Source organism: Pelobates fuscus, chromosome 7 (genome assembly GCF_036172605.1).
Source record: "Pelobates fuscus isolate aPelFus1 chromosome 7, aPelFus1.pri, whole genome shotgun sequence".
In the NCBI taxonomy this organism is placed as follows: Eukaryota; Metazoa; Chordata; class Amphibia; order Anura; family Pelobatidae; genus Pelobates; species Pelobates fuscus.
This window is the reverse complement of record NC_086323.1, coordinates 149,429,387-149,455,148: the sequence shown is the minus strand read 5'-3', so window position 1 is coordinate 149,455,148 and position 25,762 is coordinate 149,429,387.

Below are 25,762 nucleotides of genomic sequence, written 5' to 3'. Positions count from 1 at the left end.
CTTGATATTAATAAGAAATAGCAGACAAAGTTTGCAAATGCACTGTTGGAGGAGGCATTTGATATGAATTTGCTTTAGAACTAATGCATTTAGCTTTTTTATTGTCATATTAAATTTGTTGAATGTTCTACAAATTAATTCCTTTCTTCTTTCTTTCCTTCCTTCCTTCCTTCCTTCCTTCGTTCCTTGCTTCTTTCCTTCCTTCCTTCCACTGCCCCACATTTGTGTTTTTGGTATTTGGTGTTGGGAATGAAATGAAGATTATTTTAGAAATCATCTCAACAATTTGTATACACATATTACCACTATGTGGTAATTCACTAAAGTCTGAATGGCCCCATACTGAACTGAGCAATACCATACGTTTGCATACAGACCATTTGGGAGGCAAAATCCAGACATTGTTCAGGCAATTTAACAATGTTTGATTTTGCAATTCAGACACAAACAGTGCTATTATAATATTCATGGGCAGTGGTGTGGCTCTAATTTATTTTAAAAAGGGGGGTGGAGATGATATTAAATTAATAAAAAAAAAATATATATATATATATATATATATATATATTTTAAATGTTCTTGAACCCCCAACAGAGGCCAAATAAAAATCCATAAGTACCGATACAATTAATGAAAATAAAAAATACCTGATGACTCCAATATTTTTTTATGTTTTTTAAATTCAAAAACTCATCATAATAAGGGCACATTGAAATTACTGCCTAATGAGCATGCCAAACTGAGGTATCAAAGATGCAGGTAATAGAAAAGAGATATTAAATGTTACTTTAGAATACTGCTTTTACTCTTCAATATAAGTATGTACAGTTAACAAAGTATATTAAAAACGTAATATGTGCAATGAAGGAGAACTACTTGTAAGTTCCATTTCACCACCAGTATGATCAAATATGAGAACATATATATTAATTAATAGGTTTTGCATGACAGCTAGATTTGGTTTGGGTTAAACCATTTTTTCTTCAAGTGAAATTTAGTTTGGGAACTGTTATGACACCACAAGGAAGGGCAAGTGCAGTGCACTTATTAACGGTGCTGCAACAAAGGCTCCTCGTGGGTCTCGGCATCCCAAGAGTGAGGGCTCCCCGACAGCTGGCAAGGTCCACTGTTCCTCCGCTATACACCCTGAGTGCATGAGGTGCATTTTCACACCATTTAGGTCACAGATCAAGTGAGAAGAACAAACATATATTTATGTTTCCCTCTATTGGTCACTTACCATTTATCACATCTGTAAACAAAATCAACATTTAGCATCTTTCCCTTAGCCATAAATCATCTTTTTCCCACCTATGATCTATTTTTCGGGAACCACGGGAGGAATACCAAATTCAGAATCAGACATTTATGTTTGGCCATCACGCTTGTTGTTTGCTGGGTTAGACTTTGGAGATATGGAATTCAGCTAAACAGACAATCGGTTTAAGGTGCTATTCGGGTGAAAACGAATGCACAAGTCTATTAATTAAATTTATTTCTGGACCCTGAAGAAATCATTGAAGTAAGAAATATCTACCATCACTTTTTTTTGTAAAACAGTGCTATTTTTAGTTGTTCCACCAGATTGGTAGTGAGTGTAGAATTGATGTTTCCCACACAATAGGATAATTTATTGCCTGTTGTAATCTCAATGGTGTATCAACGCCTGTGGCATTGTGTGATTGACCTTCACTATGATCCAAACAAAAAGAAGGGAAAAAGGCTAGGATTAAATCCTCACCTGATTTAGACTTCACAGACGCCCTCACAAAAAGAGTGGGTGGAAAAGGAGTAGGGACAATTTTGCAATGAAAGTGGAACACTTGAGAGAAAAGAAACTCTCTGAAAGAGATTAGAAAACCTTCAATGAAAACAGAAAGAAAAAAACACAGTGGAAAAGAAATTATTGGAATGAAAGAAGAATGTTAAAAATAAAAAATAAATAGAAGAAAATTAGTAGACATTATAAGACAAAATAGTGCTTATACAGGGAGAACACGGTAATAAATAGAAATAGAAAATATATTAAACAACTATGAAAAGTTAAAGGACACAACACTAAAACATGAGAAAATAGCTGATGGGAATTCAGAGGACCAAGAAATCTGTGAGAGCACCTAATATCAGCGCTAGGAATGAGGACACCGCGTCAGAGATCATGTCCAGGTGGATCAAATGATGTATAGTTACACTAAAGCAGAGGTGAAAAGGGAAACTAGCAAAAAGAGGAGCCTAATGCATCATGAAAGAATCGAAATGCAAGTGGTCACAACAAGATGAACATAGTGAAATAAATCAGAGCCTCATAAGGGAGCAAATTTTGCAGATACATAAGGATAAAATCAAGCAATATAGTCCGTATGAACTAGCACACAAGCAGACCCAGATGAAGTAACACATAGAAAATAGTCTAGGGTGGGTTTTAGGTAAAATTAGTTATAAGAAACAATTCCATATGTGCTAAATGGCAGCAAAATTAATAAAAGTGGTAATGAAACACAAAAGAAGTAATGCAGGGCATCTGTAACTAAACAGACGCATGTATAAAAAGTCCAAACAGTAAAGTCTTCACATATACAGGTATGCATTAAAGAACATTGTAATGTCTGCAAACATCAATAATGTTTGGGTTCTACTTACAAGTCATCATAGTTTTAATTAGTTAATGTGCTGTCATTATAACTTGTTAAATTAGTTCTCAGTAGGGACATTCCAGGCAGGATCCATTGAATATTTTCTTTTTAGAGGTTTAAAATTTAAACCTATTGAGTTAGGTGATTATACTAAATGCCTTGTAAGCAACTGGTATCTTTATTATTGTGTCTGATTAGACATACAATTTTCTGCAGTGTTGTTCAATGGAGATATTAACAACAGATCAAGACTCAATACATTACAATAAAAACTGGTGAAAAAGGAAAGGATAGCCTCCTCACAAGCCTGAGGTCTAACATGGAAAACACTTATATCCATAGACATATGTGGAAATGAAATATAAAGTATCCTGTTCATTTCTTAAACTATGAGAAAAAGTGGGTATGGTAGTATTTCATTAGTGAATAGTGATGTCCCGAACTGTTCGCTGGCGAATAGTTCCTGGCCAACATCACTTGTTCGCGTTCGCCACGGATGGCGAACACATGAGCTGTTCAGTCCGCCCCCTATTCGTCATCATTGAGTAAACTTTGACCCTGCCAGTACCTCACAGTCAGCAGACACATTCTAGCCAATCAGCAGCAGACCCTACCTCCCAGACCCTCCCACCTCCTGGACAGCATCCATTTTACATTCATTGTGAAGCTGCATTCTTAGTGAGAGTAGGGACAGTGTAGCTGCTGCTGATTTGATAGGGAAATTGATAGCTAGGCTAGTGTATTCAGTGTCCACTACAGTCCTGAAGGACTCATCTGATATCTGCTGTAAGTACAGCACCACAAAAAGCCCTTTTTAGGGCTAAAATATCAGTCTGCTTTTTTTTCTGTGTAATCTAAATGCAGTTGCCTGCCTGCCAGCATGTGTGTCAGGCTCACAGTGTATACTGTGCCCACTTGCCCAGTGCCACCACTCATATCTGGTGTCACAATAGCTTGCATTTAAAAAAACAAAAAACTTTTTTGACTGTAATATAATAGCAGTCAATTTCCTTCACTAGTGTGCGTTTCAGGGCCTGCCAGGGCACAGTGTCACACCAGTGCAACTCATATCTGGTGTAACAGTAGTGTACATTTAAAAAAAAACATTTTTTTTGACTGTAATAGATTGAATAGCAGTTAGTTGTCTGCCAGCGTTTGTGTCAGGCTCACAGCGTATACTGTGCCCACTTGCCCAGTGCCACCACTCATATCTGGTGTCACAATAGCTTGCATTTAACAAAAAAAACAACTTTTTGGACTGTAATATAATAGCAGTCAGTTTCCGTCACTAGTGTGCTTTTCAGGGCCTGCCCAGTGCCACCACTCACTCATATCTGGTGTCCCAACAGCTTTGGACTGTAATATAATAGCAGTCAGTTTCCTTCATGAGTGTGCTTTCAGGGTCTGCCCAGTGCCACCACTCACTCATATCTGGTGTCCCAATAGCTTTGGACTGTAATATAATAGCAGTCAGTTTCCTTCACGAGTGTGCGTTTCAGGGCCTGCCAGGGCACAGTGTCACACCAGTGCCACTCATATCTGTTGTCACAGTAGCTTGCACACATAGTACCACTAATCGAAAAAAAATGACAGGCAGAGGCAGGCCACCCCGTAGGGGCCGTCAAGGTCGTGGTGCTGTGATTCCCTTTGGCCCTAGAATAATGCCCAGTGTTCAAAGGCCACGTACCCTGAACTTGAAAAGTTCTGAGGACATAGTTGACTGGCTAACACAGGACACCCAATCTTCTACAGCTTGCGCTCGGAACCTTGACGCACCATCCTCCTCCAGCTTAGCTTCAGGCACCTCTCAAGTTACCACTCGCCCGCCTGCCGCCACCACCAACACTAGCACCACAGCCGCTTCACTTGATCTGTCAGAGGAGTTATTTACACATCAGTTGGAAGAAATGAGTGATGCGCAACCATTATTGCCAGAGGATGTAGATAACAGGGATATGTCTCAGGCAGGCAGCATTACACACGTACGGTGTGATGATGATGATGTTGTACCCGCTGCTGCTTCCTTTGCTGAGTTGTCAGATACAAGTGAAGCGGTTGATGATGACGATGCGTCCGTGGATGTCATGTGGGTGCCCGCTAGAAGAGAAGAAGAACAGGGGGAGTTCAGATGGGGAGACAGAGAGGAAGGAGGAGGAGACGAGTTGGAAGCAGGGGGAGGTCGTCGCAAGGAGCTAGTGGCACAGTCAGACAGCATACATCGGCACCCGGGGTCAGCCAGACAGCACGCCAATAAACGCATGCTGTTGCCACCACCAGAATGCCGTCATTGCAGAGCTCAGCAGTGTGGCATTTTTTTTGTTTGTCTGCCTCTGACAACAGCGATGCCATTTGCAACCTGTGCCAAAAGAAACTGAGTCATGGGAAGTCCAACACCCATCTAGGTACAACTGCTTTGCGAAGGCACATGATCGCACATCACAAACGCCTATGGGATCAACACATGAGTACAAGCAGCACACAAACTCAAAGCCGCCATCCTCCTCCTGGTCCAGCATCTTCAGCCACGTTAACCACTGCTGTCCTCCTTGCCCCCTCTCAACCATCCGCCCCTCCGTCTCTCGCCTTGAGCAGTTCCTGCTCATCTGCCCACAGTCAGGTGTCTGTCAAGGACATGTTTGAGTGTAAGAAGCCAATGTCACAAAGTCACCCCCTTGCCCGGCGTCTGACAGCTGGCTTGACTGAACTCTTAGCCTGCCAGCTTTTATCATACAAGCTGGTGGAGTCTGAGGTGTTCAAAAAATTTGTAGCTATTAGGACACCGCAGTGGAAGGTACCCGGACGAAATCTCTTTGCAAAAGGAAGTAATGGCATGTCTGGCACACAGTGTTGGGGCAAGGGTCCATCTGACCACTGATACCTGGTCTGCAAAGCATGGTCAGGGCAGGTATATCACCTACACTGCGCATTGGGTAAACCTGCTGACGGCTGCCAAGCATGGAATGCGTTGCTCTGCAGAGGAGTTGGTGACACCGCCACGACTTGCAGGCAGGCCTGCTGCCACCTCCTCTACTCCTCCTACTCCATCCTCTTCCATAACCTCCTCGGCTGAATCCTCTTCTGCTGCTGCGTCTTGCTCCACATCAACGGCACCCCCCAGCTCCCCAGGTACTGTTCCACATCCCGGATACGGCAGTGTCACGCCGTCTTGGGGTTGACTTGCCTGAAAGCAGAGAGTCACACCGGACCAGCACTCCTGTCTGCCCTGAACGAACAGGTGGATCAGTGGCTGACTCCGCACCAACTGGAGATCGGCAAAGTGGTTTGTGACAACGGAAGAAATTTGTTGGCGGCATTGCATTTGGGCAAGTTGACACATGTGCCGTGCATGGCACATGTGTGTAATCTGATCGTACAACGCTTTGTGCATAAGTACCCAGGCTTACAGGACGTCATTAAGCAGGCCAGGAAGGTGTGTGGCCATTTCAGGCGTTTCTACACGGCCATGGCGCACTTTTCCGATATCCAGCGGCGAAACAACATGCCAGTGAGGCGCTTGATTTGCAACAGCCCAACACGTTGGAATTTAACACTCCTAATGTTCGACCGCCTGCTCCAACAAGAAAAAAGCCGTTAATGATTATTTGTATGAGTGGGGTGCTAGGACAGCCTCTGGGGAGCTGGGAATTTTTTTGCCACGTTACTGGATGCTCATGCGCAATGCCTGTAGGCTCATGCGTCCTTTTGATGAGGTAACAAACCTAGCCAGTCGCACCGAAGGCACCATCAGCGACATCATACCATTTGTTTTCTTCCTGGAGCGTGCCCTGCGAAGAGTGCTGGATCAGGCCGTAGATGAGTGTGAAGAGGAAGAGTTGTGGTCACCATCACCACCAGAAACAGCCTTATCAGCATCGCTTGCTGGACCTGCGGCAACGCTGGAAGAGGATTGTGAGGAAGAGGAGTCAGAGGAGGAATGTGGCTTTGAGGAGGAGGAGGAAGACCAACCACAACAGGCATCCCAGGGTGCTCGTTGTCACCTATCTGGTACCCGTGGTGTTGTAAGTGGCTGGAGGGAAGAACATACCTTCAGAGAGATCACTGAGGACGAGGAACAGGACATGAGTAGCTCGGCATCGAACCTTGTGCAAATGGGGTCTTTCATGCTGTTGTGCCTGTTGAGGGACCCTCATATAAAAAGGCTGAAGGAGAACGACCTGTACTGGGTGTCCACGCTACTAGACCCCCGGTATAAGCAGAAAGTGCCTGAAATGTTACCTAATTACGGCAAGTCGGAAAGGATGCAGCAGTTCCAAAATCAATTAAAAAGTATGCTTTACACAACGTATAAGAGTGATGTCACAGCACAAGGGGAATCTAACAGGGGAAGAGGTGAAAGTAATCCTCCTCCTCCCATGACCACGCCGGCAAGGACAGTACGCTTTACAGACGTGTTGTTGATGGAGGACATGCAGAGCTTTTTAAGTCCTACGCATTGCCACAGCCCTTTGGAGTCCACCCTCAGAGAACGACTCGACCGACAGGTAGCAGACTACCTCGCCTTAACTGCAGATATCAACACTCTGAGGAACAATGAACCCCTTGACTACTGGGTGTGCAGGCTTGACCTGTGGCCTGAGCTATTCCAATTTGCGATAGAACTTCTGGCCTGCCCCGCTTCAAGTGTCCTGTCAGAAAGGACCTTCAGTGCAGCAGGAGGTATTGTCACTGAGAAGAGAAGTCGCCTAGGTCCAAAAAGTCTAGATTACCTCACCTTTATTAAGATGAATGAGGGATGGATCCCGAAGGGACTGACAGTGGGCGATACATTCGACTAAAAAAGGCCTGATGAGGGGGACTACTTAACACACCACTCCTATCTGGTGGCACATTAGATTGCACGCGCAGTGCCTCAAATTTGAAGTAGGAGGACCGACCAAGCATCTTTTTCCATCTCCCGCTTCCTAAAATCGATGCCTTATATACACGTCCCCTGATAGGAATAGTATTACTTAACACACCACTCCTATCTGGTGGCACATTAGATTGCACGCGCAGTGCCCCAAATTTAAAGTAGGAGGACCGACCAAGCATCTTTTTCCATCTCCCACTTCCTAAAATTGATGCCTTAAATACACGTCCCGCTTATAGGGTACGTAACAGGGATTAAACTGATAGGAATAGTACTACTTAACACACCACTCCTATCTGGTGGCACATTAGATTGCACACGCAGTGCCCCAAATTTGAAGTAGGAGGACCGACCAAGCATCTTTTTCCATCTCCCGCTTCCTAAAATTGATGCCTTATATACACGTCCCCTGATAGGGGACGTAACAGGGATTAAACTGATAAGAATAGTACTACTTAACACACTACTCCTATCTGGTGGCACATTAGATTGCACGCGCAGTGCAATTAGACATTAGATTGCACGCGCAATTTGAAGTAGGAGGACCGACCAAGCATCTTTTTCCATCTCCCGCTTCCTGGGTGTAATATCTGGTGTAAGAGTGGTGTACATTTAAAAAAAAAATACAGGGGGCTTGTTGTCACCTTTCGGGGACCATTGGTGTTGTACGTGGCTGGGTGGAGGAAGAGACCTTCAATGACATCAGTGAGGACAAGGAATGGGACATGGCTAGCTTGGTATCTTGTGCAAATGGGGAGATTGCGGTTGTGCAAATGGACTGTTTGCGGTTGTTTGCGATGCGTTAAACGGGGAGTTTGGTCTGTCACTGTGAAGCGGGCATAACCCTTACAGTAGTAGGAAAATACAATAATCCAGGAGCTTTCATGCATATGAAAATGTACCATACAACTGTAAAATTTAAAATGTAAAGGTATACCAAATCTAAATTGTTATTTTGTATACCTTTAAATTTTAAATTTTACAGTTGTATGGTACATTTTCATCTGCATTCTGAAAGCTCCTGGATTATTGTATTTTCCTACTTGTGATAACCCTTGGGATTTGGTGAAACCCCACTCTTTCCAGTTTTTGAGCTTTCACTTATTTCTCTGTCTTGTTCCCTCTTATCTATTTTCTGATAGCCACTCTCTTTGGCTACCAGGATTTACTTATATAACCCTTACACTACCTGATCGATACAACATCATACCTGATGTTTTAAAGCACGTTATTCCAAACAATTTAGGAATGTTAGGTGATTTATGCCCTTTATGGATTAAAACCAGACTCTGCATCAACTATGTAATTTTCCATGGGAGTTTTGCCATGGAACCCCCTCCGGCATGCCACAGTCCAGGTGTTAGTCCCCTTGAAACAACTTTTCCATCACTATTGTGGCCAGAAAGAGTCCCTGTGGGTTTTAAAATTCGCCTGCCCATTGAAGTCTATGGCGGTTCGCCCGTTCGCGAACATTTGCGGAAGTTCGCCGTTCGCGAACCGAAAATTTTATGTTCGCGACATCACTATTAGTGAAATGTTGATGAAAGGTTCAGATTTAGTTGGAGGTTTAAAAAAAAAATGGCAATGGATGGCTATTTTACTTTAAACTGATAGAAAACAAAGAAGAAAATTACCCCCACCATTTACATTTATTCAGCTATCTATATAGTGGCCTAACTTTACAAACTATGGTTTTTGTAAAGCTCACGGCGACCTTTCTTACCTTATCACAGCAAACGGCGTCATCTGGTCCTTGTCTCCAGACTGGCAGTGTGTCTGACGCTGCACGCTCCAGAGCAGCTTCCTGTGTGCTGCACCCGGTCATGTGACCCGGCACACAGTGATGACCTCAGAGACCACAAGGGAGGGAAGAAACTCTTCCCACATGTTGTGGTTAACACTAATTGGAGTTTAGCCAATCAAACACACCCTGTGTGTATATAAGCTAACCCCTCCCTTGCCTCAGTGCCCTGTTGTGGTCTTTGCTTTACCATTGAGCGTTGCACTTGGATTTCCTGGTTACTGATATTTGGCTTTGTCTCTCGTTATTCCATCTCTCTATTTCCCTTGACCTCGGCTCGTGTTTTGACTATCCCTTTTTGCATAACCCAACCATTCTAAGGATCGGTATTGCAATTCTTTCTACTCTGTCCTGTCTGCAAGTTAGGGTTCCCTAGTGAATATTACAGTTTTAATCTTGGTGGAGCTTATCAGTTTTAGGTTTCTACTGCAACCTGAGCCCTAAGGTCAAATTAGTTATTATAGTGACATTTGTTAACACTAAATCTGCATAGTTTATTCATATAGGAGCTTAAAAAGCTGCTGAGTAAAGGGAGGGAAGCCCTGTTACTGTGGGATTAATATTCAGAATGAATGTATGGCCTTTTCTCTGATTGCATTATTGAATGTCTAATGAAAAAATAAATAAAATATTTCCTTTAGAAACTATAAAATGATCTTATTTTACAGCAAGGAAGATCATCTATTAATGCAAACATTTAAGTCCTAACTGATATTTTACACTTATCACTACACTTAGAAGGAAAACTTTATGATATGAAGATATTGTTTGACAATCAGATGCCATGCGTTGACCTTTTAGAAGGCCTTGCTGGAATTTAGCTTGTTAGAGTTTTGAGAATTCTATAATATGCACTTCAAGTCTCTTGTGTCTATGGAAAATGAAAAAGCGATCAGAACTCAAGCATTGAAGGCAGTAAAAGAAGAGATCAGCCTTGTGTAGTTTAATCTGTAACCTTCCATAACACGCTAGTAATCAGCATTTACCCAGGGAAATCAAACACTAATGCTTAGATAGATCTATTAACTTAGTGACTTCGAAATGCTTTGGTAACATGACAAGTTCACTTATTTCTCACATATATAATCCAACAGCACTTAAGATTTTAAAGTGTGAACAATTAATATATAATAAAATATATATATTTATATATATATATATTATATTATATATGAAGTTATGTACGGAACATAATGTTGTGTTGAGAGAAGGTTATTATAAAAAAATAATATGTTATAGTCACAAATGGAAAAATAACATGACATTAAACATACTGTAATATCAGTATTATGAGTACCACCTTGGTTATTACAACACCATATTTTGCCTACAGGGCTTTTCACAAATTGCATATTATGTCTCAAAATACATGAACCCCATCTTTGAAAGATCTCATTTCAACCCTCGTTCAGTGATACCAGTAGTTGTCTTTTCCTAATTATCTTACTATTACTATGTGTTATTTTGTATACATTTTAACTTATAGTATTTCTCTGTCTCTAATAAATTACATTTTCCAATATATTTAACTTTAAGCATTTAACTCTCATTCTATTTAGTGTAGATACAAACAATATATGCAAATAAAAAATGGCTGCCTCATTAGTGAGGGAAAGTATACATATTTCAAAATAGTCCTTTGTGGCTCAAAATATTTTAAAAAACAAAGAACATTAATATCATTTTTACTTTATATTAAAATAAATACTTGTATATGCTTAGGTGATCAATTACATTTGGCAGAAAACTATAGATATTATAGATATATTCTTGGCATACACCAACAATATAGGTCAGTCTACTACATCGGTTTGTCTCTGTTTAAATTAGATCTTGTAATTTATTATATCTATGGCTCATGTACATTCTACTTCCAGAAGATACAATGACTATGCAAAAAAAAATGGTTGCTTCTCCTGTGATGGGAAGGATTGATCTTCTGATCTCAAAACATCTAAAAGTAAATAACGATTTGCAGTATAATTTATATTTTATGGTAAAACGCATGTTTTTTTAGATAAAGGATCAATTAAATTTAGCAAAAAAATAAGTGATGGCCTCTTGGATATATTTCCTTAGCGTCTGTTCGAAGATGTAATATTGTAAATGCTGGTAAGTGCTCTGTTAAAACACACTAGTGTCCAAATGATTTAAAGGTATCAATTAAACATATGGTTATTGACCATTGTTTAATGCAAATGATTTTTACAAAAGCAGCATTACAAGTTAAATGAATGATCTTCCGATAAATAACATTTGACATGCCGGGATACATTCAACCATTTATTTTGGTGTACATTAAAGCTTTCTGCTTTTTACATTTTCATTATCTCAAGAGCCCAGAAACCTACAACCATACATTCTCTTTCTGCTGACATTAAGAACCTAGAACAGGACAATTATTCAAGCTCTGCTTTGCACTTGTAAAAAAGTACCCAATTATATAAGACAGTTTTTTTTTCTTTCTTAAGTATTCTGGGTTGGGGGAAAAACAACCTGCCCTTTTTTTCTATTTATTAAGTACTCTAGGTTGCTCGTAAATAAACTAGAAGATACAAAGGCATAGTTGAGGGAAAGAATCTAAACAGATAATTTAAAAACACAGTAAAATTTGGAAAAGTGTGTTCTTATAAAATCCATCATTAAACGTAATTCTTAAAGAGTAACATTTACATTACAAATGAGCATACATTGCATTTTACAAGGCCAATAATAAATGGATAATAAAAGGATATGTACCAGTGAAATGGGTGGTAAGATAAGTTTTGGAGGCTGTGGATTCTTGTTTCTGCTTCACAATAATTTGTATATATTTTCTGAGCATTTTTTTTTTTTTTTAAATTTAAAGCTAATTGGAAAATAATGTTTTGTAAAGAAAGCAAAAAAAGGTAATGGGGAAATAAAGTAACTAAATGCAATCAAGATTAAATATATAATAAAGCAATTATGTAAAACCATTATTAACATTTCAGTGACTGTTGTCATCAATGGCCTCGCATATAACTTTGATTGTGAAAGGGTTGTTCATAAAAAATATTTTTTAGAATTTAAAATCAACTCCAATTGAATTTTGAATTCTTTGCCAAAATAGCAGAACTGAAAACGTGTCTGACTTTGAAAAAAAAATGCAGCTCTCTTGTAGCCTAACATTTGAAATGTAATTTGAATTCAATGTAACTGTTTATTCTAAGCACTAGAACCAGTCATCTCAGCGGTTAAGTGGTTGTGGTGCATTGATCCTGCCCATGAAGCATTACTGCTCAATTCTCCTTCATTTTGGAGTTAAACCATTTTTTATTTCCACAGCCCTAGCTATAACTGCTTGGTTGTGACTCCTGCAGACTCTATACATACTTCCTGAAAAGAAGTGTTCACTGGGACACTATTTTAGATTCAGTCAGAGTTCAGAGTGTGCTTACTTTAGAAGTTCTTATCTCCTACTGTTAATTGCCTGCTAGTACTAGCAAATTGCTTTGCCTACATCCTCCTGTGTGAGACTAAACAATGAAATCAAAGTTTCACAGAAGAAAGAAGAATAGGGATAATGACCTATACAGGGCCGGCGCGTCCATAAGGCGGCTCAGGCGGCCGCCTTAGGGCGCACCGGCCCGGGGGCGCAAAAGTCCAGGTGACCGGCAGGAGGGAAGCACACAGCTCCCCTCTCCTGCCGGTCACTTCTTGTAGCGTGGCCGAGCGCAAGCTGGCAGTGCCGCGGAGTGTGTGGAGGGGGCGGGGATATGAACACGTCATATCCCTGCTCCCTCTGTAGCACACAGCGCGGCTGGCGCCCAGCAGGGGCGGAGCTACCGCCGGCCCCGTCACGTCAGCATGGGAGGAAGTCCTCCCAAGAAGAGAGCAGAGAGGAGGCAGAGAGGAGGGGGGCTGGGCAGGACCAGCTCCTCCAACTCCCAACTACCTCAGGCAGCACTTTGGATCCCAGGTAAGCCACCCTCCTGAACCTGTCTGTCAGTGTGTGTATGTCTGTCTGTCTGTCAGTGTGTGTGTATGTCTGTCTGTCAGTGTGTGTGTCTGTCTGTCAGTGTGTGTGTCTGTCTGTCAGTGTGTGTGTCTGTCTGTCTGTCAGTGTGTGTGTGTATGTCTGTCTGTCAGTGTGTGTGTATGTCTGTCTGTGTGTGTGTATATCTGTCAGTGTGTGTATTTCTGTCAGTGTGTGTGTATGTCTGTCAGTGTGTGTGTCTGTCTGTCAGTCAGTGTGTGTGTGTGTCTGTCTGTCAGTGTGTGTGCCTGTCTGTCAGTGAGTGCGTGTCTGTCTGTCAGTGTGTGTGTGTGCCTGTCTGTCAGTGTGTATGTGTGTCTGTCTGTCAGTGTTTGTGTATGTGTCTGTCTGTCAGTGTGTGTGTATGTCTGTCTGTCAGTGTGTGTGTATGTCTGTCTGTCAGTGTGTGTGTGTGCCTGTCTGTCAGTGTGTATGTGTGTCTGTCTGTCAGTGTTTGTGTATGTGTCTGTCTGTCAGTGTGTGTGTGTGTCTGTCTGTCAGTGTTTGTGTGTGTATGTGTCTGTCTGTCAGTGTGTGTGTATTTCTGTCTGTCAGTGTGTGTGTATTTTTGTCAGTTTGTGTGTATGTCTGTCAGTGTGTGTGTATTTCTGTCAGTGTGTATGTGTGTCTGTCTGTCAGTGTGTGTGTCTGTCTGTCAGCGTGTGTGTGTGTGCCTGTCTGTCAGTGTGTATGTGTGTATGTTTGTCAGTGTGTGTGTGTGTCTGTCTGTCAGTGTGTATGTGTGTCTGTCTGTCAGTGTTTGTGTATGTGTCTGTCTGTCAGTGTGTGTGTATGTCTGTCTGTCTGTCAGTGTGTGTGTATGTCTGTCTGTCAGTGTGTGTGTGTGCCTGTCTGTCAGTGTGTATGTGTGTCTGTCTGTCAGTGTTTGTGTATGTGTCTGTCTGTCAGTGTGTGTGTGTGTCTGTCTGTCAGTGTTTGTGTGTGTATGTGTCTGTCTGTCAGTGTGTGTGTATTTCTGTCTGTCAGTGTGTGTGTATTTCTGTCAGTTTGTGTGTATGTCTGTCAGTGTGTGTGTCTGTCTGTCAGTGTGTGTGTCTGTCTGTCAGCGTGTGTGTGTGTGCCTGTCTGTCAGTGTGTATGTGTGTATGTCTGTCAGTGTGTGTGTGTGCCTGTCTGTCAGTGTGTATGTGTGTCTGTCTGTCAGTGTTTGTGTATGTGTCTGTCTGTCAGTGTGTGTGTATGTCTGTCTGTCAGTGTGTGTGTATGTCTGTCTGTCAGTGTGTGTGTGTGCCTGTCTGTCAGTGTGTATGTGTGTCTGTCTGTCAGTGTTTGTGTATGTGTCTGTCTGTCAGTGTGTGTGTGTGTCTGTCTGTCAGTGTTTGTGTGTGTATGTGTCTGTCTGTCAGTGTGTGTGTATTTCTGTCTGTCAGTGTGTGTGTATTTCTGTCAGTTTGTGTGTATGTCTGTCAGTGTGTGTGTATTTCTGTCAGTGTGTATGTGTGTCTGTCTGTCAGTGTGTGTGTCTGTCTGTCAGCGTGTGTGTGTGTGCCTGTCTGTCAGTGTGTATGTGTGTATGTTTGTCAGTGTGTGTGTGTGTGTCTGTCTGTCAGTGTGTGTGTGAGTGTGTATGTCTGTCAGTGTGTGTCTGTCTGTCAGTGTTTGTGTGTGTATGTCTGTCAGTGTTTGTGTGTATATGTCTGTCTGTCAGTGTGTGTGTGTATATGTCTGTCAGTCAGTGTGTGTGTGTATATGTCTGTCAGTGTGTGTGTATATATATGTCTCAGTGTGTGTGTGTATATGTCTGTCTGTCAGTGTGTGTCAGGATCCCGCGGGCGGCTGCGAGGGGAGGCTGCAGTCCGTGTCAGGGTACCTGTGGTCTCTACCTCCAAAAGAGGTAGAGACTTAGCTGTTCCACCATCCAGACGGTCTGATGACTCCCTTCCCCGCGGTCTATCCGGTCATGCAAGGCCGGCCGCGAGGGAGTGACTGCCTTTTACACCATCTAGGCAGGAAGTCATCATCAGGACACTCCCCCGGATCGACCTGTCAGTCAATTGCTGCAGGATCAATCAGGACGTCTCGGAGGTGTGGTTACTGCTCTGAACAGGGTATTTAACAGAGCTTCCTTCATTAGCTCATTGCCCTGTCGTGGTTCTAGCTTGTTCTAGTCACTCAGTGCTTGTGTATTCTATTATCCCTTTTGGTTTTGACCCGGCTTGTTTACCTTACTCTGCTTATCTCTGTTACCCTTGATTCGGCTTGTCTCTTGCTTACCTGTCTTCTGTTACCCTCGACCTCGGCTTGTCTTTGACCATTCTATACGGTACTACTTACGTTAGTCCGGCCATTCTAGGGTCCGGTATACGTATCTGGCTACTGTTTGTACTCTGCGTGTTGGATCCCTGTCCCGATCCTGACATTACGACAGGGCCAATGGATCCTGCAAGTACAAACAGTCAGCTGGCTTCTCCTGATCCTAGGTTTGAAGCCATGGATCACAGAATGGATCAGATGGCGCTTGCGCTACAGGCTCTATTATCTCATGCCAATAACCCACCAGAGGAGATACGTAATACCCCTGTTTCTCCTGTCAGTTTAGGTCTAGAGGTAGCCACAGTGGGTGCTTCTTCTCGCATTACCCCCCCAGTACGCTATGGTGGGGCTCCTGAGAAGTGTCGTGGTTTTTTAAACCAAATTAGTATCCACTTTGAATTGCAACCCCGCTCTTATCCTACAGATAGGGCAAAGGTAGGATTTATTATCACCCTACTTATTGAGAAAGCTCTGAGATGGGCCAACCCACTATGGGAGAACGATAACCCATTAGTGTATAACTATAACGCATTTGTAGCTGCTTTTAGAAGAACATTTGATCCTCCAGGTAAAAAGGTTAATGCAGCCAGATTACTGTTGCGCCTGAGACAGGAGAACCGAACACTGGTGGATTATGCACTAGAGTTCAGGTCTCTGGCGTCAGAAGTCAAGTGGAATGAGCAGGCGTATATGGATGTATTTTTGAATGGCCTATCTGAAGTAATCCTTGATGAGGTTGCTACCAGAGAACTCCCTGAGAATTTAGAAGATTTAATTTCGTTCATCTCTCGTATAGATGAACGTTTAAGAGAGAGACAGAACACTCGAGAGAGGAACCGGAGACCTTCTTTTAGGTTAGCCCCCGCTTTTCCAAGTCCTGACTCCACGGTATCTTTGCTTCCTGAACCTATGCAGATAGGTTATACCCGCCTCTCTGAGGAGGAAAGACAGTACAGGAGAAGAGAGGGTTTGTGTATGTATTGTGGAGCCAAGGGTCATTTACTCTCGAACTGTCCTAACCGTCCGGGAAACGCTCGCACCTAAGTCTCTCTAGAGGACAAGCCTTGGGTGTTTCTATTTTGTCCTCTACTCCTAATTATAAAGATCACAGGCTTCTGCTACCAGTTTCCTTAACTTGGGAGAAGGAAGTAGTAAGGGCTATGGCATTGATAGATTCCGGTGCTGCTGAGAATTTTATCGACCAAGCCTTTGCTATTAAGAACAATTTCCCATCCCAGCTAAGGGAGACACCCTTGGCCGTTGAGGCCATAGATGGTAGACCACTACTAGACCCTGTTATCTTTCGTGAAACCATACCCATTAGTTTAAATGTTGGTATCCTACACGTGGAGAATTTATCTCTTTTGCTCATTTCATCCCCTTCCGTTCCCATAGTTCTGGGGTACCCATGGTTGAAGAAACATAACCCTATTATCGATTGGGAGTTAGGGGAGATACTCTCGTGGGGCCAGGGTTGCCAGGATAGGTGTTTATGCAAGGTTTCTCCATTAGCTAATGTTAACATACATGAGACTCCTATTCAGTCCACAGAAAGACAGATACCAGACCTTTACCTAGACTTAAAGGCAGTATTTGACAAGAAGAATGCCGATTCTTTGCCGCCACACAGGCCATTTGATTGTAAAATTAAGCTTCTACCTGGGACTATGCCTCCGAGGGGCCATGTATATCCTTTGTCTGTTCAGGAAAACTTGGTTCTAGAGGAGTATATTCGGGAGAATTTAGAAAAGGGATTCATTAGGAGGTCTTCTTCCCCGGCCGGGGCTGGGTTCTTTTTCGTTAAGAAAAAGGATGGCACGCTGAGACCTTGTATCGATTACCGAGTTATTTGATCGTCTTAAGGGCTCCAAAATCTTCACCAAGTTAGATCTCAGAGGGGCATATAATTTGGTGAGAGTCCAGCAGGGACACGAGTGGATGACGGCGTTCAATACTCGGTACGGTCACTATGAATACACAGTTATGCCGTTTGGACTTTGCAATGCTCCTGCAGTATTTCAGGATCTGATTAATGAGGTACTTAGGGAGTTTCAACATGATTGTGTCATTGTCTACCTAGGCGACATACTGATACACTCTAGGGAGATTGAAACTCACCATAGACAGGTCAGAGCGGTATTACAGAAACTTCTGCAACATGGGTTATACTGCAAATTGGAGAAATGTAGTTTTGACCAGTCTCAGATAGACTTTCTTGGTTACGTGATTTCTGGGGAAGGCTTTAAGATGGATCCCGACAAACTCCAGTCTATTTTAGATTGGCCATTGCCTAAGGGACTCAAGGCTATTCAGAGGTTTATTGGTTTCTCCAATTATTATAGGCGCTTCATTAAGGGTTACTCGTCTATTATTGCGCCCATTACCAATATGACCAAACAGGGGGCAGAAACTAAGACGTGGTCTCCTGAAGCTCTCGCTGCTTTCAAGAGGCTCAAAGAACTTTTTGCTTCTGCTCCAATATTAGTCCATCCTGATACGACTTTGCCGTTTCTACTCGAGGTCGATGCCTCTGAGACAGGAGTAGGTGCGGTTCTGTCACAAAGATTAGCGGTAGATAAACCATTACACCCGTGTGGTTTTTTTTCCAGGAAACTTTCTGGGGCTGAGAGCAGATATGACATCGGAGACAGGGAACTGTTAGCAGTCATTAAAGCCTTAAAGGAGTGGAGACATTTGTTGGAGGGGACCCTACACCCTATTACGATTTTGACAGACCACAAAAACTTGTCATATATTGGGGAGGCTAAGCGCTTATCCTCTAGACAAGCTCGTTGGTCCTTATTCCTGACTCACTTCAATTATGTACTGACTTACAGACCTGGTTCTAAAAACTCTAAAGCCGATGCATTATCTCGCCAATATGAACCTTCTACTGTACCTGAACCAGTTCTTTCTTCTATAGTTCCGAAGTGCAATATCATTGCTAATACGAATCTCAGGATTCATTCTCCATTACTGGCCGAGATCATTAAGTTGCAACATCTCGCACCTAAACAGACCCCTGCGGGTCGTCATTTCGTTCCTCCTGCTTTTCAACTGGAACTTTTACAGTGTTTACATAATAGCAAGATGGCGGGACATCCTGGTATTCGCAAAACTTACGCCTTGATCTCTAAGGACTTCTGGTGGTCTACTTTACGGAGGGATGTTGAGGAGTTCATCGCTGCATGTGAAGTTTGTACTAAAACCAAACAACCCCATACGCTTCCATGTGGACTCCTGCAACCCTTGGAGGTTCCAGAGAAACCATGGTCCTGTTTGGCCATGGACTTTATTGTCGATCTACCTATCTCTAAAAGACAGACTGTTATCCTCACCGTGGTTGACAGGTTTACTAGGATGGCACACTTCATTCCCCTGCCTAAACTTCCGTCTTCTCCCGAATTGGCAGAGATATTCGCCAAGGAGATTTTTCGCCTACATGGGATACCCTCTCAAATTGTATCGGACAGAGGCTCCCAATTTGTTTCCCGCTTTTGGAGGTCCTTCTGCTCTCAACTTGGTATTAAATTAAACTTTTCTTCTGCCTATCATCCTCAGTCTAACGGAGCTGCTGAACGTACCAACCAGAAAATTGAACAATATTTACGATGCTTTGTTTCTGAACACCAGGATGATTGGGTCGGTTTGATTCCTTGGGTGGAGTTTGCACACAACAATCTCGTTTGCGATTCTACTCATTCAAGCCCCTTCTTCATGAATTATGGTTTTCATCCGTCTATTCTTCCTTCGGATTCTCCTTCCCAGGGGGTGCCGTCGGTTGATGTTCATGTTGCCAATTTGAGGAAGTTGTGGGATCAAACTCGACAAATCCTTGTGCACAACTCTATGTTGGTCAAGAAACACGCTGATAAACGTAGAAGGGCGGCTCCGGTCTTTGTTCCAGGTGATAGGGTATGGCTGAGCACGAGGAACATCCGTTTAAAAGTGCCCTCCATGAAGTTCGCTCCTCGTTATATTGGACCCTACAGGGTGCTGACCCGTATCAATCCGGTTGCGTATCGTTTAGCTCTTCCTAATACCTTACGCATTCCGAACTCGTTTCACGTTTCATTGCTGAAACCACTCATATGTAACAGATTTTCCTCCACAATAGCCCCTCCTCGCTCCGTTCAGGTGGAGGGTCAGGAGGAGTATGAGGTCAACTCTATTATTGATTCTCGAATCTCCCGGGGGAGAGTACAATATCTGGTTGATTGGAAGGGATATGGTCCTGAGGAGAGGAGTTGGGTACCTCAGGAGGATGTTCATGCTCCCCGTCTCCGCAGGGCGTATCACTCTTGCTTCCCATCTCGTCCCGGTTCATTCCGCCCGGTGGGTGTATCTGAGAGGGGGGGTACTGTCAGGGTACCTGTGGTCTCTACCTCCAAAAGAGGTAGAGACTTAGCTGTTCCACCATCCAGACGGTCTGATGACTCCCTTCCCCGCGGTCTATCCGGTCATGCAAGGCCGGCCGCGAGGGAGTGACTGCCTTTTACACCATCTAGGCAGGAAGTCATCATCAGGACACTCCCCCGGATCGACCTGTCAGTCAATTGCTGCAGGACCAATCAGGACGTCTCGGAGGTGTGATTACTGCTCTGAACAGGGTATTTAACAGAGCTTCCTTCATTAGCTCATTGCCCTGTCGTGGTTCTAGCTTGTTCTAGTCACTCAGTGCTTGAGTATTCTATTATCCCTTTTGGTTTTGACCCGGCTTGTTTACCTTACTCTGCTTATCTCTGTTACCCTTGATTCGGCTTGTCTCTCGCTTACCTGTCTTCTGTTACCCTCGACCTCGGCTTGTCTTTGACCATTCTATACGGTACTACTTACGTTAGTCCGGCCATTCTAAGGTCCGGTATACGTATCTGGCTACTGTTTGTACTCTGCATGTTGGATCCCTGTCCCGATCCTGACAGTCCGCTCGCGGCACTCACCCTCCAGCCGTCCGTGGTCCCCTTCCTGCCATGTGTTCGGCGGGCGGCATCCTCCCAGCCACGGATGCCGCCCGCGTCTTCCTCCAAGTCCCCCAGCGGCAGCATGCATGACGCTGCACGCTGGGAGACCGCCCAATTTGTTACACGCCGGGGTCAGTCACCTGACCCTGTGTTAAAGGCACAGTGCCTCAATCACAGTGGGAGATTTAGATATCTCCCACGTGTGATTGTTAATTCTGATTGGAAATTATCCAATCAGAATTAACCTTCTGGTTTAAATACTTACCTTTCCTGTTCCTCCCTGCCCTGTTGTGGTCTTTGCTTTATGTATTGATTCTGAACGTGTGCTTTCTGGTTACGTACTCTCTGGCTTGTTATACTGACTTTGTGACTTTCTCCTACCCTTTGACCTCGGCTTGTTTCTCGTTATTCTGTTTTCTGGTTCCCCTTACTCGGCTTGTCTCCTGACTATTCTGTGTGTGCTTAGCCCGGCCACTCTAAGGACTGGTACTGCACACTTTCTGTGTTTGTGTCTGCATGTGTGTTAGCGTGTTGGGTTCCACGAATCGTGACAGTGTGTGTGTGTATATGTCTGTCTATCAGTGTGTGTGTGTATGTCTGTCTGTATCATTGTGCATGTATGTCTCTATATGCCTCTCTGTTTCTTTATGTCTGTGTCTGTATTTCTGTGTGTGCCTGTGTCTGTATGAATGTATGTCTGTGTTTGCACGACAATGTACCTGTATGTGTAGATTGTATGACTGTTTGTTTGATTGTGTGCCTTTTATGACTGTGTGTCTGTATATCTTTGTGACTGTGTGCCTGAATAATTATGTCTGTGTGCTTGTATGGTTGTGTGTCTGTATGTTTGTGTATTTGTGCATGTATGTATTTTTGCCTGTATCCATGTCTATGTGGGAGAAAAAGAGAGATAGATAGGGGCTGGGGGGAAGAAAGAGACAGAAAGGGGCTGGCGGGGAAGTAAGAAATACATAAGAGGGGTTGTAGGAGACACACTAAAGGGCACAAAGGGTTAAGACATTGAAGAGGTTGGATATGCAACACTAATGGGGGTAAGAAATTCAAAAGGGGCTACGAGACACAGAGGTAAAGATGCATTGTTTATTTTTTGTGGGGAGGCGTAGGGTGGGGCGTCAAAATGCATCTTCGCCTGTGTAGTCAAAAATCCTAGCACCGGCCCTGGACCTATAGCAATACAACATGAGTATTTTATTTTTATATTTTGTAGGAGATCCAGTATTTCATTTTGTAATAATGTTATAAAATGATGTTGTTTTTTTTTTTTGTTTTGTTTTTGTAACTTAAGAAAACAAGCTTAAGTAGCCCTAGGAGGACAATGATAGGCTGGATTTGCTCATGTGATGCCAAAACATGTGTGCACAGCGTAGCGCAATGATTTAAGCACGTTCAAGTAATCAATTAGGCAGAAGAAGGTGGAGCCATGTAAGGGCAAGGAAAACCAAGTGTAATGTGACAAGAAGGATAGGAAATTACCTGAAATATAAATACAGTCTCTTTATGTATAGCCCATATAGAAAGGTTCCAAGAACAAGTCTCATGAGTAATAACGGGTTTCAGAAGGGGCCCATTGTACAGTGCTACGGAATTTGCTGGCGCTATATAAATAATAAAATAATAATAATAATAATAATAATAATAATCTCTCCATAAGAGGTAATTTGTGCAGAGCAACAAAACTGTCATCTATGGGATTTTCTGCAGTGCCAGAATAGAACCTTGCAAGTCGCTTCATGAGAACCCCATGTGGTGTTAATTGAAAGGAGGAATCCATTGTGTGGCATAGCATGTGACATATGCATAACAACTAATGCCGACCCCACAACAGTGCATGAGCTTTCTAAGATCTAATTAGGTGTCCCTTTTTCCCACAATACAGCCATAAACTCTCTAATAGGAATTGTTTTTCACCATCTCATAAGGCCCTCAGAAAAAGAAGAAACCATGGAGCTGTTTGTCCAATAAACCTTGGCTACAAGGGTGCAGAACTCAATTGCATAATCTGCTAGAGAATTACTTGTGTAATATGCATAATTTTTCTCCATATGCAATGGTTCAAACGATTTCTCAAACTTGATGAAATTCATTGCAGTCAGAGGCTATGGGCATACTGCTTTCCCATAAAGATTTATCCAAAGCAAGAACTTTACACATTACCTGGCTCATAATGTAACCAAATGAAACTAATAAAACTAACATGAACCAAGAACCAACCAACACCATGACAGGGACCAAAAAAACTCATATATGCTACAGCAAATGCTTGACTAATAGATCAAGCTGAAGGAGCAAAAATGCCCACAATGGAGACTAAGACTGAAAGCCAAAATAAAGGCAACATGTAAGGAAGTTAGTAAGCAGGATCAACTTCAGACAGGTGGAAAGATGGAGGATAGATCCTGGCTGCTGAGGAAATGCAAGGGTATGCCCATACCAGAGGCACTGGAAACAGCTAAGCAAAGGCAGACAGCACTGGCAACCAGACTGTCTAGGTAAGTGTGGTGAGATGATAACAAAAAGAGGAAGATGATCAGGACAGAAGGAGTTCAAGTACCAGGAGGTCAAATTGGAGATGTAGAGAACAGCTACAAGTACCTCATGGTACCAAAAACACATGGCAACCATGAGGCAAGGGGGGTGCAATAGACAAGGAGGATGGCAATATCCAAGTACTTCCAAAGAGTCAGAAAGTCCCAGCTCAATGGCAAGAACAAGATCCAAGCCATCAGCACATTTGCCCTACTAGTCATTAGGTACCCAACTGCAATGGTTAGCATTGTCAGAGCTAAAGAGAAGAGCTGGACACCATGGATGTCAAAACATGGAAACTACTCTCTATGAATGGAGGATTCAACCTGAAATCCAGTACCCTGAGACTGTATACCAGTTGGAAGGAAGGTGGTCAGGGTATAACAAGTGTCCTAGGTAAAACATAGAACATCCACAAGTGCATCCCAAACAATGTCTGAGACAACCACAGATAAAGGATACAGAAAAGGAAAAGGTTCCATGGTAATACAAACCTCTCCGGCATATAGTGGATGTGGCTCACATTACGAAAGTCTACCAGTAGTTGGAAAATTCAGGACTGAAAGACAGCACTAATGCTAGCAACTCAGGAACAGGCATTCAGCACCAGATCAGTAGAAGAGAAAGTCAAGACCGGAGATGGAGACTGTGTAAATAGACCTCTGAGATAGATAGACACAGTTTCAAGATGTTAGCAGGGACAGCATACACTGAGAGACACAACCAAGTTACTTGGATTGTATGCCGAAATATCTGTACAGAATATGGGTTGGACCTGCCTAAGTCTAGATGGGAGATACCACAAAGGGTGGTTGAGAATGACATAGCTAAGATCCTGTGAGACTTTCAGATTGAGGAAGAAAAGCAAGTAGTTGCCAACCAATCTGACATTGTGATGGTAGACAATGAATGGAAGACTGCAGTGGTGGTCGATGTAGCCATACCCAATGACTATATGATCAGGAAGAAGGAACAAAGGTGGACAAATACCACCGAACAACGAGCTAGAATGATTGTGGAAAGTAAAGGCAGCATTAGTCCCAGTTGTGATAGGAGTACTTTGTTGAGGGAGTGACTTCAGCAGATTCCAGGTGGGATTTTTGAGATTGCTGTTCAGAAGAGTGCAGTTCTATGAACAGCTAAGATACTGCGCAGAACCATGAGACTCACAGGCCTCTGGTAGAGAACCTGAGAATGACATGAGAAATACACAAAAAATTATAACACCCAGTACATTTTATATCAAATATCAAATGAAGTAGTTTGTTTGAGTACCACTCTGCTATTAGTGGTAACTGAATATCTGATAAAAAATAATAATAATGGCAATGATGTGAATATTAGGCTGAACAGTTGACTTATTTGTGATACTTCAGAATTCTCTTTCAGTTTTTCTCATTATTAAACAATTATTGATGTTATCTTGACACTGTTTTTTGTGTCATCACTAAAGCTAATTTTCTTATGTGCTCTGCTTCCTTGTGTAATCTATAAGGATTTATATTGACTATAATGATTTATGTTTTTTAAGGACTAGAGATATAACTGAAACTGCAAAATGTATGCAACCCCTAAAGGTTTTATTTAGTCTGCTAACATTAAAGGAAAACTCTAACGTTAAAAATAATGATATTTATTTTTAACATTAGAGAGGTATTTTGTTGCTTTTAGATTACCACCTCACTACCCCCCACCCCCACTATTGAACGTACCTAAGAGTTTCCCCTCTGCAGCTTGATTCGCCCATTGTAAGATCATCAGCACTGATGACGTCTGGTCCAATCAGATGCTTGCCAAAGAAACGCATAGTAAGCTGATGGCACATTTACAGTAATCTGCCAATCCTTCACTATAGAAAGAATTAGCACTTCCAGCATAATCATGATGTGTGTCGATTCCAAATGTGATCTGGATCTTCCGAAATCTAATGTCTTAAGTATAAATTGCCTTTTCTAGCTATCTATTTGTGGGGTGTTTTAGGCAAAATCTAAACATTTACACAAAACTTCCGTTCAAACTCCCACTACTCCTGGGCGTCAGCAATGACCATAGTACACATCAGCCCCAATACATACAAGAAAAAAAAGTTACTTGCACACTAAATCTAAACATTGCCATTTCTCAGAAAACAGCAAAGTTTTGCAAGGTGTGGTGTCTATGAACCGAAACTACTACATTGAGATGTACAAGTTTTACTACTTAGAGTGTCCCTTTAATGCCTGATTCATGGAAATGAAAATTAAAATTATATAGAGATTTAACTAGTAAGAAAAATGTCATATGTTTCCTAAATGCCTTATAGAGGTTTTAGTGTTTCATATATAGAGTTATTATTATATCAACAAGTAGGAACATCAAGAATCTGTATCAACACAGCCTATCAAAATTGCTAATTAACTGTTCTAAGAATCACTGTGGTACTTTTTTAAAAACACATTCACAAGTGTACTGTGTCATTCTAGCTTCATATAAAATATAGGGGTTGTAAAGGATTTTCATATACTTACCTGTGTGTCTTCGGTTATATCCTCTCCCTGCTGTTTAAATGCTTGTAATCGGTTCGTTTTTACCATGTATTTGAGAAATGTATTGGTTCTACTGGAGCAATCAGAATTGGAACATTGAGAAACCGCAACTTAATTGCTCCTAGGTGGCCGCCATTCGGCATACGAACACGTG